This window comes from Salmo trutta, chromosome 15, assembly GCF_901001165.1.
Source record: "Salmo trutta chromosome 15, fSalTru1.1, whole genome shotgun sequence".
In the NCBI taxonomy this organism is placed as follows: domain Eukaryota; kingdom Metazoa; phylum Chordata; class Actinopteri; order Salmoniformes; family Salmonidae; genus Salmo; species Salmo trutta.
Genome location: NC_042971.1, coordinates 43,872,587 through 43,890,747, shown reverse-complemented (window position 1 = coordinate 43,890,747; position 18,161 = coordinate 43,872,587). Strand labels below are relative to the sequence as shown.

The 18,161-nt window shown below is 41.2% G+C and overlaps 2 pseudogenes; both read right to left on the bottom strand.

Moving 5' to 3' along the window:
* Positions 1-2,995: 2,995 nt before the first annotated feature.
* LOC115149128 (retinol dehydrogenase 12-like) lies at positions 2,996-6,494 on the bottom strand (annotated as a pseudogene).
* A 9,052-nt stretch (positions 6,495-15,546) lies between these two features.
* On the bottom strand, positions 15,547-17,750 carry LOC115149126 (dehydrogenase/reductase SDR family member 13-like; annotated as a pseudogene).
* Between the last annotated feature and the right edge of the window lie 411 nt (positions 17,751-18,161).

Genomic DNA, 18,161 nt, shown 5'->3' with positions numbered 1-18,161 from the left:
AAATCTTGGTTTAATCAGACCATTTACTGAGGAGTGGCTTCCGTCTGGCCATTCTACCATAACGGCTTGATTGGTGGAGTGCTGCAGAGATGGTTGTCCTTCTGGAAGGTGCTCCCATCTCCACAGAGAAACTCTGGAGCTCTGTCAGAGTGACCATCGGGGTCTTGGTCACCTCCCTAACCAAGGCTCTACTCCCCCGATTTCTCAGTTTGGCCGGGCGGCAATCTCTAGTAAGAGTTTTGGTGGTTCCAAACTACTTCCATTTAAGAATGATGGAGGCCACTGTGTTCTTGGGGACCTTCAATGCTGCAGAAATGTTTTGGTACCCTTCTCCAGATCTGTGCCTCTACACAATCCTGACTCGGAGCTCCACGGACAAGTCCTTATATAGACAGACCTTACGGATCTTATATAGACAGGTGTGTACCTTTCCAAATCATGTCCAATCAATTGATTTAACCACAGGTGGACTCCAATCAAGATGTAGAAACATCTCAAGGATGATAAATGGAAACAGGATGCATATGAGCTCAATTTCGAGTCTCATAGCAAAGGGTCTGAATCATTAGGTAAACAGTATGTTTTTTATTTGTAATAAATTTGCTAACATTTCTAAAAACCTGTTTTCGCTTTGCTATTATGGGGTACTGTGTGTAAATTGATGAGGAAAAACAGTATTGAATCCATTTTAGAATAAGGCTATAAAGTCACAAAATGTGGAAAAAGTCAAGGGTTCTGAATACTTTCCAAATGCACTGTATACAAGGTAGCTAATATGTTCCAGTATGCAGTCTAATTACACTACATGCAAATGCACATTACATTCACTAGTGTGCATTGTTGGAGAGAAGTGAATTACATGTAATTCAACTAGTTCTCTCTAATTTTCTTTCTTTCTCTCTCGGAGGACCTAAGCCCTAGGACCATGCCTCAGGACTACCTGGCCTGATGTCTCCTTGCTGTCCCCAGTCCACCTGGTTGTGTTGTTGCTCCAGTTTAAATTGTTCTGCCTGCGGCTATGGAACCCTGACCTGTTCACTGGATGTGCTACCTGTCCCAGACCTGCTGTTTTCAACTCTCTAGAGACAGCAGGAGCAGAAGAGATACTCTAAATGATCGGCTATGAAAAGCCAACTGACATTTACTCCTGAGGTGCTGACCTGTTGCACCCTTACAACCACTGTGATTATTATTATTTGACCCTGCTGGTCATCTATGAACATTTGAACATCTTGGCCATGTTCTGTTATAATCTCCACCTGGCACAGCCAGAAGAGGACTGGCCACCCCTCATAGCCTGGTTCCTCTCTTTGTTTCTTCCTAGGTTCTGGCCTTTCTAGGGAGTTTTTCCTAGCCACCGTGCTTCTACACCTGCATTGCTTGCTGTTTGGGGTTTTAGGCTGAGTTTCTGTACAGCACTTTGTGACATCAGCTGATGTAAGAAGGGCCTTACATTTGATTGAATTTGATTGAACTAGTAATTGAATTACATTTTGCAGTAACTTGTTTAACTAAATTCAAATATTAGTAGTGATTTCAGTTGTTAATTACTTTTTTTGCCATGTAGTGGCATAGTGTCACGGTTGTCGTAAGGAGAGGACCAAAACGCAGCAGGGACATGTATACTCATCTTCTTTATTGACGGGAAAAGAAGGAAAAATAACAAACTGATGAACGACAAAATAACAGCAATCTAAGAACAATCTCCCACAAACACTAAACCAAACACATACCCATATATAGGACTCTCAATCAGAGGCAACTAGAAAGCACCTGCCTCCAATTGAAAGTCCAACCCCAATAAACTAGACATAGAAATACAAAAGACTAGAGACCACATAGAAATACAAACATAGAACATAACCCCAAAAACCCGGAACTAACTAAACCAACACCCTACTAAATAAATCACCACCCCGAACCACATAAACAAAATACCCTCTGCCACGTCCTGACCAAACTACAATAACAAATAACCCTTATACTGGTCAGGACGTGACACATAGATAGCTACTGGAACTACACACTACTACTTTTGCTGAAATAAAATAGGTGAAATAGGCAAGAATGTCCTTTCTTTTTCAGCATCAGATCTCCCTAATTCTCACTTTGTGTTCAGTAGACTAAATTACACATTCTGTTAACATCTGACTACAGCGATCTGTTCTTGCAATTTGCAGTCTACGACATTTCAGATGTATTTTCACAAAGCATTGAAAAATAATTCTAAGAAACTTTAGTTAAGTAAAATATATATTTCTTAAGGGTAGCTTTAGTGTAGCTTAACTTCTTCCATTGTGAAATAATTGGTAGCTTGGCAAACTATATATTTTCAGAGTAGCTTCCAACACTGCTAGTGCGGTAGGTAACATGCTGGAATTAGTCACTGTGTTATATCCGATAGAGCCCTATTCTATTTGAAATTACAGTGATGACAATAAGGTAACGCCTAGGGAAGTCAATCACGTGTATCATTTTTATTATAATATGCCAAAACCATTTCTACTAGAGCTACATAAATCTTTGACCTGTCCTAGGTACACTTACTCATAATCGTCAATACAAGACACCACAAACAGGTGGATATCAATGTCACCAACATCAATGGTGCAGTATGAGCAGTTTCTTCTTGTCACATTAATCAATTGAGTCATACCAGGTACATTTTCCACCAGATCTGTAAACCACCAACTATTGTTAATGTCTTTCTCAGCACTGGCTGAACAATACCAAAAGCCTCAAATCATAATAGAAATATGAAATGGCACCATTTCATATACATTTTGGTTGAGTTTTTTTTATACACAACTTAATGTCTTTCCTTTCCTTTTATACTGTGTCTGGGGGGACAAAAAGAGGGAAAATGAACAATACAATGTTATGTATTACATTTTCTGTGAAGGGCAAACTGCAAAAATTAATTGTCCATAAGTGAGTGGTTGAATCTTGTAGCAGTGTGTAAAAGGGTCTCCTTCACCTTAAAACAGGCCACTCAGCCACCTTAAAACAGGCCACTCAGCCACCTTAAAACAGGCCACTCAGCCACCTTAAAACAGGCCACTCAGCCACCTTAAAACAGGCCACTCAGCCACCTTAAAACAGGCCACTCAGCCACCTTAAAACAGGCCACTCAGCCACCTTAAAACAGGCCACTCAGCCACCTTAAAACAGGCCACTCAGCCACCTTAAAACAGGCCACTCAGCCACCTTAAAACAGGCCACTTTCATTAACTTCCCATAACTTCTTAGCGACAGCGTAGTTTTTGTCTTTGGCAACCATGTTCTGCGGCGCACAGCAGAAGAAGTAACGCCCGCTCAGGGGCAGGGACAGTGGAGTGTAGTCTGGGCACTGGATTCTGGATCCAGGAACAACAGTCTGGCTATTGGCTTGATGATGAATTTCTGCCACAAGCTGCAGTTTCGGGGTAGCTCCGTTTTCACTACTCCTACAGGGGCCAAACATAATAGAGATGTGAGTTAATGGAAAGAACACAGTTGAACTGATAACTACCCAACACAGGAAAATGCACACCCTTAGCCTGTAACCCATGACTTGTAGAGTGTATTTATGAACTTTAATTTAACCAGGGGAACCTATTGAGACCAGGGTCTCATTTCCAAAGGTGCCCTGAGAACAACAGTTCAAACAATGTGAGCAACAATTCAAGCATTATCACTACAAAATTACAGTTACAAAATTTCAAATAAATGATGTTACATTCAGAAGGGCAGTAGAAACTAATATGTACAATCAATAAAAAGAAATGCAGTTTCCATTGGTTACATTTTTTATTAAATTCACCTTTTGGGACCAAATAATCAAGTCTTAGAGTGACCTATAGGCCATTCCAGGACTGAGGGACATAGTAACTGAAAGCAGTCTTCCCTAACTCAAAGGAGACCCGTGGAACCTCTAATGGAAACCAGCCTTGAGAGTGAGTTTTCTAGTTACTACATTTCTAATTTAGAGGTGAGGCGAGGTAGTATGGGAGGGACTCATTGTTGTTCATTGTGACAGACATACCATTTAATCATTTTGAAGGAAATTACCAACCTGGGTGAACACCGTAGCAATTGACATTGGTCCCCTTCAGCCTCTTGGCCAGCTCGTGGTTCAAGAGAACATTGCACAGTTTGCTTTAGTAGTAAGAGTGGAAGAACTGCCAGCTGTACCTCCCGGTGCCCAGGTGTTTATTAGTGACAAGGGCATCAAAGTCAATGTTTCCCCAGCAATATGTCATGGAGCCCAGTGTGACTACATGGCCCTCAGTGCACTCCTTCAGGTGGTCCAGCAAAAGACAGGTCAGCAGGAAGTGGCTGAGGTGGTTGACCCCAAACTCAATAGCAAAGCCATCAGCTGTGTGCCCATCCGCCACCAGAACTAAAGATTAATCAGAGATGGTGCAATACAGTCCACTCATGTCTTCTTTTTATTACAATATGACCACTGTTAATGAGCAGATCGCGTCGAGCCTCTGTCTTCAAGAAGGTCTCAGTGAAAGAATGCACTGCCTGGAGGCTCCCCAGGTCTAACTGTATGTACAACACATCAGTGTTGACCGTCTTCTGAAATACAAATAACACTTGCTAGGCCAATATTTACAGGCATACCATTTTTTTCTAATGGTACATCTCACTAATGAATATTCGAAAACAAATTTGGAATAATTGATTTTCATCAGATTCTCACACCCTTTTTATATCACTTATAGCAAGTTCAGCTTTCTTTTGGATGTGGCATGCCAGGATTACTCTTGCAACCCTCCTGGCAAGCTCCATAGCAGTGGCTTTTCCAATGCCAGTGTTCACACCTATAGAATGAACAAGACATGGACAGTTCCATAAGTGCAAACCTGATTAAAACTTGATTCAAGCCCTGAGGTACAGTAGCATCGCCTACTAAAGGCTGTATGAGACAGCAACAAAGATGACACCACATTTTTACATTTAGCAGACGCTCTTATCCAGAGGGACTTACAGGGGCAATTAGGGTTAAGTGCCTTGCTCAAGGGCACAATGATTTTTTACTTATAGTTGTCTCAGGGATTTGATTCAGCAGCCTTTTGGTTGCTGAATCAAACGCTCTTAACAGGTAGACTACCTGGCGCAATTTAAAAATGTTCATGGGTTATTTGATTAAAGGGGCAATCAGCAGTTGCTACATTCATTTTTGGACTTAATGATACACTACATGGACAAAAGTAGGAGGACACCTGCTCATCTCATTCCAAAATCATGGGCATTAATATGGAGTTGGTCCCCGCTTTGGTTTAATAACAGCCTCCACTCTTCAGGGAAGGTTTTCCACTAGATGTTGGAAAATTTCTGCGGGGACTTGCTTCCATTCTGCTACAAGAGCATTACTGAGGTCGGGGATTAGGCCTGGTGGGGTTTGCCCCACCAAGATTTACATCCATACACTACCCACCATTGCGACCTATACGCTCTCATTGGTTGGCCCTCACTTCATACTCGTCGCCAAACCCACTGGCTACAGGTTATCTACAAGTCTCTGCTAGGTTAAGCCCCGCCTTATCTCAGCTCGCTGGTCATCATAGCAGCACCCACTCGTAGCACTCGCTCCAACAGGTATATCTCACTGGTCACCCCCAAAGCCAATTCCTCCTTTGGTCGCCTTTCCTTCCAGTTCTCTGCTGCCAATGACTGGAATGAACTGCAAAAATCTCTGAAGCTGGAGATTCCCATCTCCCTCACTAGCTTTAAGCACCAGCTGTCAGAGCAGCTCACAGATCACTGCACCTGTTCATAGCCCATCTGTATACAGCCCATGTATCTACCTCATCCCCATACTGTATTTATTTATTTATTTATTCTGCTCCTTTTGCACCCCAGTATCTCTACTTGCACATCCATCTTTTGCACGTCTACCATTCCAGTGTTTAATTGACATATTGTAATTACTTTGCCACCATGGCCTATTTATTGCCTTAATTCCCTTATTTTACCTAATTTGCACTCACTGTATATAGACTTTTTTTTTTTTTTTTGTACTGTATTATTGACTGTATGTTTTGTTCATTCCATGTGTAACTCTGTGTTGTATGTGTCTAACTGCTATGCTTTATCTTGACCAGGTCGCAGTTGCAAATTAGAACTTGTTCTCAACTAGCCTACCTGGTTAAATAAAGGTGAAATAAAAATAAATAAATAAACATGCTAAAATTGCCACTGATGATTAGATATTGAGCTCTCACAATGACAATGTCATGGCAAGACTGACATTCGGTTCAGTCTCTGGGAATAAAGGCCTTCAAAGCAGTCAAACATTTTTAAAGGACAAAATATTTTCTAACTTACCTGTTATTATTACAGTCTTCCCTGCCATCGCTGCATTTGCTTTACATTTTGAGCTTTTGAAAATAGTTTCAACATAGAGAATGTACAATGCAACTACACCAGCTGCAACTAATAAAGGTAGCATGATGGTTTTGCATGGTCGTGTGACACATCTCTATCTCACCTTGTAGAAGTGCAACCCGTGAATATAACGTGGTTAGTTGTACAGCATGCTTTTTGTTACCTGTGAGACCTAGGCTACCTGTCCCACTGGTTCCCCGCAGGTACAATATTCTGAACAAACCTGTCCGGATTTACTATTCAATTGCTTTGTAGTGTGCTTGACTCAAAGGAGGCCGCATCTACATTTGTGCAACTTCTGCTTGGTCGCATTAAAAAGACAGGTCTAGACCACTGACGCTGTGTCTACACTTGACACTTACATGTGACTTCTGCTATCAAAATATGAAGGTAATAATGCATTTAGATGATCGTTTATTTAGATGCATGAATACACTACACCAAAGCTTTATTTTATGGCTGTTTTAAAACTAATTTCCTGCAATTCTACGTATTAATGATTTATGTTCACTACTTGGTCAAATGATTTATTGATTAAATCTATGCAAATAAATTATATGAAATGATAGTTCACCCCTCTGTTTTTTTAATTCTGTAATAGGGTGTATTGTAACCATGTGTTCAAGCTGATCAAATCAAAGTTTATTTAGCGCTGTCCTTTCAGAACCATGAAGGTCACTCCAATCATTTACAATAAAACTACTCATCCTTTAGTATTATTACAAATAGAAGGTTATCACTTCTCACAACGGTGCTCATTTAGTAAAGTAAGATCAAAGCTGAATCAATGTCTCGAAGATCACATAACAATGAATTCGCATTTTACATAACAAAACCAAATTAGTATAGCATAGTATGCATATAGGTTAATGTTACTGTTTCACCAAAAACACCTCATTTCTAATGAGATTTTATGATGGTTAGTTGAAGCTAAATAGTCAAAAATAAATCTTATGCATCAAAACTCATCAGAGCCACCAGGCAGGATATATGCTTTGATTTAAACAAAATACAAGAAAGGCTACTAATTTGTTAACATCCTCTGCACTAATTTGCTCACGAAACAGTAGTTCAAGAAGATCAAAATGTATAGGCTATTCCCATGAAACTGATTGAGATCAATCAAATGATTGGCATGCAGATGCAGTTTCACTGGTAAAACGTGAATAATTATCATTCAGATTGACAGTGATGATGGCCTATTTTGAAATTAGGCATGCCTAACTTGGTGTTTGAGGGAATTAAAAATATACAATTTCCTTGACATAAAATGTGTGGGCATAGGCAGCAGACGTTGCAATTGGAGGTTGCATTTTATGCATATTTATAACAGGGCTCTCCAACCCTGTTCCTGGAGATCTACCATCCTGTAGGTTTTTATTCCAACCCTAAGCGCTCCAGGAACAGGGTTAGAGAGCCCTGTAATCTGTCAGTACAAACTTTGATCGAGGAAATCATGACTAGTTAAGGCCCAGTGCACTACTTTTGTTATTATAATTTTTTCTACATTTAAAATTTTTTAGAATAGATTTTTTAATGATTTTTCAGGGGGTGCTGCAGCACCTTCAGCACCCCTACTTCCCACGGCTATGGTCTAGATGCACAAAAGTAGCACTGTGATCAGATTGTATTCAGATCTGGCTGACCACTTCAGGAGCCAGCATTACTAGGAAAACTATTTATTGTTCACGGGTCTGATGGACCCACAAAATTATTGGGTTTTAAAACAATACAGATATAACAATTTATTTTAAAACACTTAATAGTTAGATGTTGACATATCAATTACAAGCAATACAGACAGCATACATGGTTGATATTTGCCATTTACCTCTGCTGGATCACATTTATCAACAAAAGTGCTATAATTTTTTTTAAATAATATATATTTTTTAAATAAAATACGGAAGTACGGATTTTTTTTTTTAATGAAATGTATGCATTCACTACTGTAAGTCGCTCTGGATAAGAGTGTCTGCTAAATGACTAAAATGTAAATGTAAATGTAAAATTAGAATCAAGACATGGGTGGAATATATCATGTTTATCTTGAACAAATATAAATGAAACAAGGTTTTCTCTCCACTATTGATGTTTATTGCTTTGTATTGAACAAATTGGAAGGACTAATTTTACATACAGTATTTTATGAAAATGATAAATGAGCCCCATTGAACACAAATTAAGGCTGGTCTACACACCACATGAGGGAAAGAATTTTACTCTGTGTGTGTTGCAAATGTATTTATTGCACTTGATGGTACTGTGTCTTCCTGTCCTTCTTGGGTCCACATACATCGCAGCGCTTCTTCTTGTTGCTACCGGCTGCAATCTAGAATGATGAAATAATTTAGTTCAGGAATATTACTAACATCTCACTCACTCACTCACTCACATATATAGCTACAGCAGGCCAAGGAAGAAGAATCAGACAAACACACAGGCAACAACATCCCTCACACTAACTTCTGGTATTGGAGTTGTTGGTTCTGTGGGTCGGGCGGAATCCTTCCTTCTGTCATAACTCTCCTGTGACGATCTGAAGGATCAGGTAAGAGTGGGTCCGCTCTACAGTGTGCTCTCTCTCATAGAGGGGGAGAGCGGGAAGTCGGCTGTTTTATGGTCAATCATAAAATATGCTGCCTCTATGCTCTGTAGTGTTCGAGATTGGAATGTAAACTGTGGAACACAGAGAGACCCTTGGGCATCAAAAGTTTGAATAATTAAACAATATTTATATTTTTGAGAATGTGGGAGTGGTCCATGGACACTTAAGGTACAGTCACGAGTGTGTTTCATTTGGTGATCTCATGAAGGACAGGAAACCCACATTACTGTATCTCTGTTTGTGTACACTTTTCAATTATCAGATTTACATCTAGATATTGGATAAAATGAATGAGTAAATATGAAACTATTTGTGAGAAGATGTAATGTGATGTTGGCTTTCTGAACGAGATCCTTGTTAAGATTTAAAGTTTTAACTAGTCAGTGGTCATGCCCCCGTGAGGCCAGACATTACATCAGGCGTCATGGAATCGCCCCTTTTTCCACATAGTATAAAACCACTTCCTACAAAATGTACATTAAGTCAGAGAACGCCGGGATGGAGTCCCCACGTTGGAATGGCTACAATTCTATAGATCATTAGACTAGAAAACATGCAGCTGACGCTACATGTTGAAATTGTTGGCACTACAGCTCTACCAAAGGACAAGACCATACAACATGGAGCATTGGCTACACAGCTGGAAATGGTTCAACTCTGAGACTATCGATTCACTACAGAATTAAGAAATCCTAGGCCGTCGAACTACCAGTCTGCAGCCGGAAATGTACGAAGCCTGGGACAAGAATACAGACAACCGCCGAAATATCTATTCTATGCGACAACCATGGGTACGCCTGACGTATCCATAATGAACACAACCAGAGACTTTCTGTCGATTGACTCTCCAGCAGATGGACCGGCGACCACAGAGAGAGACAACAAGACATATACTCGTAAATTTGTAAATAGCAATTTCATTTCAAATGAGCGGTCGTTCATGTAAGCTGCTCTTGAGCAGTCCACACCACCTTTCCTTTGTATACCAAGCCGTCATATCAGTTTTATCCGCTAGGGACTTTTTCTTTGTATCATGTAATACCCCATGCATGAACTAATTGTGTGTGTTTTCATGTATTTCTGTGATTTGATTAGTTAGTTAGTAAATAAATATTTAAGCCAATTTGTATATCACTGATTCATAATTTATGCTAGGGTTCGTGCAGATATCCAAGGGTTTGCGACATTCAGATATGAGACTGATGAGGTAATAATACATTAATGAGAATGACTAATCGATAAGATATGAAAATATCTGAAATTGGCACTCTATAAACAAAGTTTTTTCGTGGTGCCCCGACTTCCTAGTTAATTAAAGCCACATGATTAGTTTAATCACATAATAATTACACAGAGAATTGATTTGATAATACAACAGTCTTCACATTAATGAATAGTCACAAACACAACACTCCTCGCGATGGCTGCAGAAGCTGGGTTCCTTGGGATAACTTGCCTCCCCTGGATTTGAGGTCTAACCAATGCCTTGCCCAGCTCCTTGAGAAAGAGCCGTCTCCTCTGTAGCTTCCCCCTGTTCTAATCTGGGTTCCACGCCATACAGATAACAAACACGTTGTACACCGAGATGTCCAAGATGTTGAAGAGTATCACAAGTGGCCAGGGTAGGGTTCTTCTTTTGCAGCTGTAGCCAGTCACCAGCTTGTCTAAATTGTCCACCCCTCCTTTTGTGGCATTGTAATCCATTATGATTTCTGTTTTTTGATGTTCCTGCCCACAGATTCTCACATCCCTATGCAGTGTTATCATGAGTACCACATTTTTTCCTTTCTTTGGCACGTAGAACACTAGGGACGTGTCGGCCGTGAACACAAACTTAGAGGAATTAATAGGCTTGTTCCATGTATTCAACAGCTGAGGTGGGAGCTCTGGCTTGTTTTTTGTACTGTTCCTACCATCGTCAGCTTCCTCTTGAGGAGCTCCTGTCCCAGCTTGTGCAAAGTAAAAAAGTTATTGCATGTGATGTTGTGGCCACAGAGTGCCTGTGTCATGTCCAGGACAACCCGCATGCCTTGGTTCTTCTCAGGGTCTCCTCCATCTGGCTTCCCCATCTACACTTGCAAGTTCCATGCATATGATGAAGCAGCATCACAGGCAGCCCAGATCTCGATTCCATATTTTGCAGGTTTAGACGGTATGTACTGCCTGAAGGGGCAGTAGCCCCTAAACGGCATAAGCTGCTCATCAACAGTAACATTGGGCCCAGGGTTGTAAAATAGGGGAAGGCGGTTCACCCACTTGTCCCACACTGACCTGATTGCAGCTAGCTTGTCTCTATGCCACCGAGCTGGTCTGGTGCCTCGGTTATCAAAGCGGATAATCCTGGAAATAATGTGGAAGTTTTCCAGAGGCATTGTTGCATGGAAAAGTTCTCTGCCAGTTTCTGCATCCCCCAAAGTATGCATGTAAATGAGTTTGGTCCATCTCCTTCCATCTCTCTCCAAAAAACGCGTTCCCTCCAAATTAGTGCAGTCCAGAATGATTTTCTGGATGGTGTCTGGGATGAACAGTTCAAATGAAGACTTTACGTCCTGCACATGAGTAACCGCCATCTGCGTCTAACCTGGTTGTATCCTTATCACATTGGCAGCTCATTCCTTGGGCAAGAAGAACATTCAATTTCACCATTTTTTTACATCCATATTTCTCCTCCTGCAGGCTGCTGATGAGCTGGTTGCTGATGGGCTGGTCCTGGGGCTGGCTGCTGATGGGCTGGTCCTGGGGCTGGCTGAGGGTCAATCTCATCCTCTTCTTCCAACTCACTGTCAGACTTCGAATTGATCCTAATATTTGGAAGATTTTTCATCTTCCAAAGTAGAAGACATTCCTTCCACACTAGCTTTTCTCTCTGCAAAAATGATTTTTAAGGCCCTCTGAGCAGAGAATATTTTTGCCATACTGATTGTAGTAAGGAGCCACACATGGAAAGCTGTTTATTTGTTGTGTCCCTCCCCCAATTTGCAGCTGGCAAGGGTAGAGTGTGGGAATATACAGAATTTTTTACAATGTATCGAAATAATGTATTGTAATACCATTGTGCAGGTTCCCGCAAGACATTTTGTAGTTTCACACACTACAAAGGGTAAAGAGTGCAAGAAAAGCGGGAGACAGACAGGTTATTGGTGCTACAGTGGGGGAAAAAAGTATTTGATCCCCTGCTGATTTTGTACGTTTGCCCACTGACAAAGAAATGATCAGTCTATCATTTTAATGGTAGGTTTATTTGAACAGTGAGAGACAGAATAACAACAAAAAATCCAGAAAAACGCATATCTGTCACGACACCTACGGATGGTGGCGCCCCTCCTCGACCGGTCGGCGCTCGTCGGTCATCGTCGCCGGCCTACTAGCTGCCATCGATCCTTTTTGTTTCACTTTCTGTTGGTTAGGTCTAGGTAGGCACGCACCTGTTTTGGTTTAGTTATTAGTAGGGGGGGTTATTTAGTCTAGCAAGGTATGTCTGTGTTTGTGCTTGATTATTTTCGTCAGGTTGTACGTCTGGGGAACAGGTGTTTTTTCCCTTCTGCCTGTGGGTTTTGTGGCAGTGTGTTTTGGGCTGCGTCCCTACGCTGTGTTTGGGCTGTTTATGGGTATTTGTTTTACCTTGCCCTGCCCTGCCCTGCCCTGCCCTACCTGTTTTTTGGCAAGTGTGGATTGTTTATTAAAGACGAGTGTTCACGGACTTGTGTCTCCTGCGCCTGACTTCAACCCTCCTGCTTCCTTGAGCATTCTGACAATGTCAAAAATGTTATAAAATTATTTGCATTTTAATGAGGGAAATAAGTATTTGACCCCTCTGCAAAACATAACTTAGTACTTGGTGGCAAAACCCTTGTTGGCAATCACAGAGGTCAGATGTTTCTTGTAGTTGGCCACCAGGTTTGCACACACCTCAGGAAAGATTTTGTCCCACTCCTCTCTGCAGATCTTCTCCAAGTCATTAAAGTTTCGAGGCTGACGTTTGGCAACTCGAACCTTCAGCTCCCTCCACAGATTTTCTATGGGATTAAGGTCTGGAGACTGGCTAGGCCACTCCAGGACCTTAATGTGCTTCTTCTTGAGCCACTCCTTTGTTGCCTTGGCCATGTGTTTTGGGTCATTGTCATGCTGGAATACCCATCCACGACCCATTTTCAATGCCCTGGCTGAGGGAAGGAGGTTCTCACCCAAGATTTGACGGTACATGGCCCCGTCCATCGTCCCTTTGATGCGGTGAAGTTGTCCTGTCCCCCAGCAGAAAAACACCTACAAAGCATAATGTTTCCACCTCCATGTTTGACGGTGGGGATGGTGTTCTTGGGGTCATAGGCAGCATTCCTCCTCCTCCAAACACGGCGAGTTGAGTTGATGCCAAAGAGCTCCATTTTCGTCTCATCTGACCACAACACTTTCAACCAGTTGTCCTCTGAATCATTCAGATGTTCATTGGCAAACTTCAGACGGGCATGTATATGTGCTTTCTTGAGCAGGGGGACCTTGCGGGCGCTGCAGGATTTCAGTCCTTCACGGCGTAGTGTGTTACCAATTGTTTTCTTGGTGACTATGGTACCAGCTGCCTTGAGATCATTGACAAGATCCTCCCGTGTAGTTCTGGGCTGATTCCTCACCGTTCTCATGATCATTGCAACTCCACGAGGTGAGATCTTGCATGGAGCCCCAGGCCGAGGGAGATTGACAGTTATTTTGTGTTTCTTCCATTTGCGAATAATCGCACCAACTGTTGTCACCTTCTCACCAAGCTGCTTGGCGATGGTCTTGTAGCCCATTCCAGCCTTGTGTAGGTCTACAATCTTGTCCCTGACATCCTTGGAGAGCTCTTTGGTCTTGGCCATGGTGGAGAGTTTGGAATCTGATTGATTGACTGCTTCTGTGGACAAGTGTCTTTTATACAGGTAACACGCTGAGATTAAGAGCACTCCCTTTAAGAGTGTGCTCCTAATCTCAGCGTGTTACCTGTATAAAAGACACCTGGGAGCCAGAAATCTTTCTGATTGAGAGGGGGTCAAATACTTATTTCCATCATTAAAATGCAAATCAATTTGTAACATTTTTGACATGCGTTTTTCTGGATTTATTTGTTGTTATTCTGTCTCTCACTGTTCAAATAAACCTACCATTAAAATTATAGACTGATCATTTCTTTGTCAGTGGCCAAACATACAAAATCAGCAGGGGATCAAATACTTTTTTCCCTCACTGTATGTTGAAACAGCTTCTTGTTTTCACCTACACACACACTTCCCCACACTTGTATTACCCTCGGGTCCAGTGGACCCTACTGTAACCCCACATATGTAATATAAATATGTAGGGGGGTGCAGTGTGTACTGAATGAAAATTGGTTATTTTACATGTTCTTCACAGAAAATGAGCCACGGCCAATGAGTCTCAGGTTGAAAAAAATAATTCATTGTATTATTTTTCTTTTAGTAAACATTGAAAATGGGTCTCACAGACCCGAACACCACACAAGGGTTAGGCAGAATTACTTTAAAATACTACTTAAGTAGTTTTTTGAGGTATCTTTACTATTTACATTTTTGACAACTTTTACTTTTACTTCACTACATTCCTAAAGAATGTACTTTTTACTCCATACATTTTCCTTAACACCAAAAGTACTCGTTACATTTTTAATGCTTAGCAGGACTGTGAAATTCACACACTTATCAAGAGAACATCTCAGGTCATCTCTACACCCTCTGATCTGGCAGACTCACTTAGCATCTGCTTTGTTTGTAAATTATGTCTGAGTGTTGGAGTGTGCCTCTGGCTATCCGTAAATGAAAAATAAAAAATAAAATGGTGCCGGCTGATTTGCTTAATATAAGGATTTTAAAAAATTATTTATACTTGTACTTTTGATACTTAAGTATATTTAAAACCAAATACTTTTAGACTTTTACTAAAGTAGTATTTTACTGGTTGACTTTCACTTGAGTTATTTTTTATAAAGGTATCTTTACTTTTACCCGAGTATGACAATTGAGTACTTTTTCCACCACAAAAATGTGTCTTTTGACCAATCACATCAGATATTTTCACATCAGATCTTTTTCAGAGCTGATGTGATTGATCAAAAGGCAAATTAGTGAGAAAAAAATTATAATAATTGGGCTCCCTGTGTAAACGTAGCCATTCTGACCCAGGAGGTGGTCAGAGACGCATTGTGTGGATTTCTCCTTATTTTTCCTCAGTCTGGAGTCTACATGCATTAGCAAAAAATGATAAATGAAGTAGCCCTTGGTTTTGTAATCTAATCTAACTCAGACAGGTATTATGTATCTCACCTAGTGTTTAGATAATGAATAGTCATCTTAGTGTGCTGTGTGAAACCTTGTATAGCTTTTTCATCATACTCAGGCCTACACTTTAGGCTACTAGTGTACCTGCCAAAGCATCTCTAAACTGCTAATCTTCCCAAGGTAACTTTATTACTTTATTTTAGTAACAGTTAGCCTATGTCTGATTGCATGAAACAGTGTATAGCCTATAAGAAATGTTGTGTAGACAATACAATAAGAGGCAAAGATGGTATGGTGTGTGTTTTAATTCCATTTATTACCAGTGGCTCTGCCTATAGAACTTGACTGTGGTGGGACAGAGACACTTCCCCAGAGACATATCACCTAGGCTAGGATTTTTCTGGAATAGTAGCAGTCTTGACACAAGGGGAGAGGATATGCCTAGCTTTTTTTTTAAATTCAATATTCAATCAATTGATTCAATCTTTTCAGTATAACTTTGACTTTTCACCCACTGCCACACTTAAGAGTAACGGAATGGAACAGATTTCCAGCATTCAATTGAACTTGAATACATCTCTGTTAAAAATTATCAGGAAAAGCAACACGTTTTCAGGATTGTCCCACCAGGGTTTTGGCCCTGATAAATGCAGTGAAAAGCAGAGGGTCTCTGTGTTTGCATTAAGACATGCCACAAAGTGTCTCACTGACTTCCCACAATTTTTTGGCCACAGCGTCATCTTTGGTGTTGGCATTCACCTTCTGTACTGCACAGCAGGAGAAGTAGCATCCACTCAGAGGCTCTATACCCTCCTGGAGGGCACAGTAGTGTGTAGTCTGGGCCCCAGATTCTGCGTCCATATAGAACAGTGAAAGGATAGGTGCCGACATCATGAACCACAAGAAGCTTGAAATACCGGCCTATTTCTGTCTTGACTGCTCCTGTGACAGAAAATAAACACGACTAGTAAGCATACTGTATATTTCTGCACAGTTACAGTACAGTGTTGAAGCACTGACCTGGACACAAGCTGTAGCAGGTGACATTTGTTCCCTCCAGTCTTTTGGCAAGCTCGTGTGTGAAGAGCATATTACACAACTTGCTATGACTATACTTCCGAAACAAAGCCCAGTCAGATTCTCCAACAGCCAGGTCTTTGTGGGTACTCAGGCAGTTAAAATCGATTTTGCCATACTCATGGACTTTGGAGGCGACAGTCACCACTCAACTCGGACCGCATTCCTTCAGACGGTCCAGCAGCAGCACAGTTAACAGAAAGTGGCCGAGGCGATTAACGCCAAAGATCATTCCCACGCCATCCTTTGTCTTGCCACCATTCATAAGCCCTGCATAAAGAGGACCAATGTTTTCAAAAGAAATACACTTTCACTGCTTTGTTAATGCAGGTTTGCTGTATATTAAGAAACCAACCAGCCATATAATCCATTGAGATTTGCTGTGCTTGAGAGAGGATGGAACATGTAACAAATATGACTATAACACAACGTGAAATATCACACTCAATACCGGACTCATGCCAGCAATGCATGACTCACCAGCGTTGTTGACAAGAATATTGAGTCTATATTCAGACTTCAGGAAGGTCTCAGCAAAAGATCGCACAGACTGTAGGCTTCCAAGGTCCAGCTCCATGAACACAACCTCATTGTTCAGTCTCCTGAGAAAGTAAGAATGACCAGTCAGATGCTCTGTGTCCCTCACTTTATAGAGACTAATAAACCAACCCGTCAACAAATGAATCAGCTAAAGTGACCAGAGCACAACTATCTGTAAAATGTGAATGAGAGGGACACAGAGGAGGAGTGAACCTGACTGAGGAGGAACTACAGTAATATCGTCCATGTATGATCCACTGGCACCCCTTCAGTCAAAGACATGTAACTACAGCAAGGCTCGACTGGTTTACCAGACATCTGGAGTGCGACATGGATTCTGACACCTCTCTTACCTTCTTGTTGTTACTGATGGCAGCTTCTGCCCTCTGCTTATCTCGGCAGGCCATTATAACCCTCGCACCTCTTCTGGACAGATCTATTGCTGTTGTTTTCCCAATGCCTGTGTTAGATCCTGGAGAGACACCCACACAGACGTCTAGTTTGTCCCAACACCAAATGTTTTAAATACAATTCTACAATTGAGCAAAGAAATGCGGAATCAGTCCCATATGACCACCAATAATAACGGTACATAACATTAGATAACGGTCACTTACTGACTGTACAAGACGATGAATAATTGACCACCATTTGTGTCACATTGTTTTATAATGTACGAACTCACCAGTGACGATTACAGTTTTCCCATGCAACTTGGCATTGCTTTTGCATCTTGGTCATTTGAGATACCAATTATGAAGTAGATAAAGTGCGATGAGTCCAGCGCTGACAAGAAGCAGTGTGAACATCTTCGTACAGTACTTTTTCTCGGACTGTACATAAGTATGAACTACAGCGGCATGGGAATTGATGTAGCTGTTGCGCTAGGCAACAGCCCTTTGTCCTGGCACTCCCTCTTTATAAAATTAACAAATTATGCAACAAGTAGATTATGGTTCAAGAATTTGGCAAAAATTCATGTTCGTGCCACCTAGTGGTTATAAACACTGACTTCCTCGTACAATAACAAACATTCTAGTTGACCTCAAACCTACACTACATAGTTCAAAGCTACACTGGAACAAACATAGCTACGCGCAACGTTAATACACTGTAACAAACATTGAGTTACAAGCTACTCACAGACCATGGTAAAACGTTAACCAATGCGGTCAAAATGATTATTTACCGGGACATGTTTACTGCATGTATTGTAGCAAACAGACACAGTGCAAAACGCCTTTCGGTTCTTGAACCCCAGTCTTGGCAAACTAGTTTACCTAAACAAAGGTCGA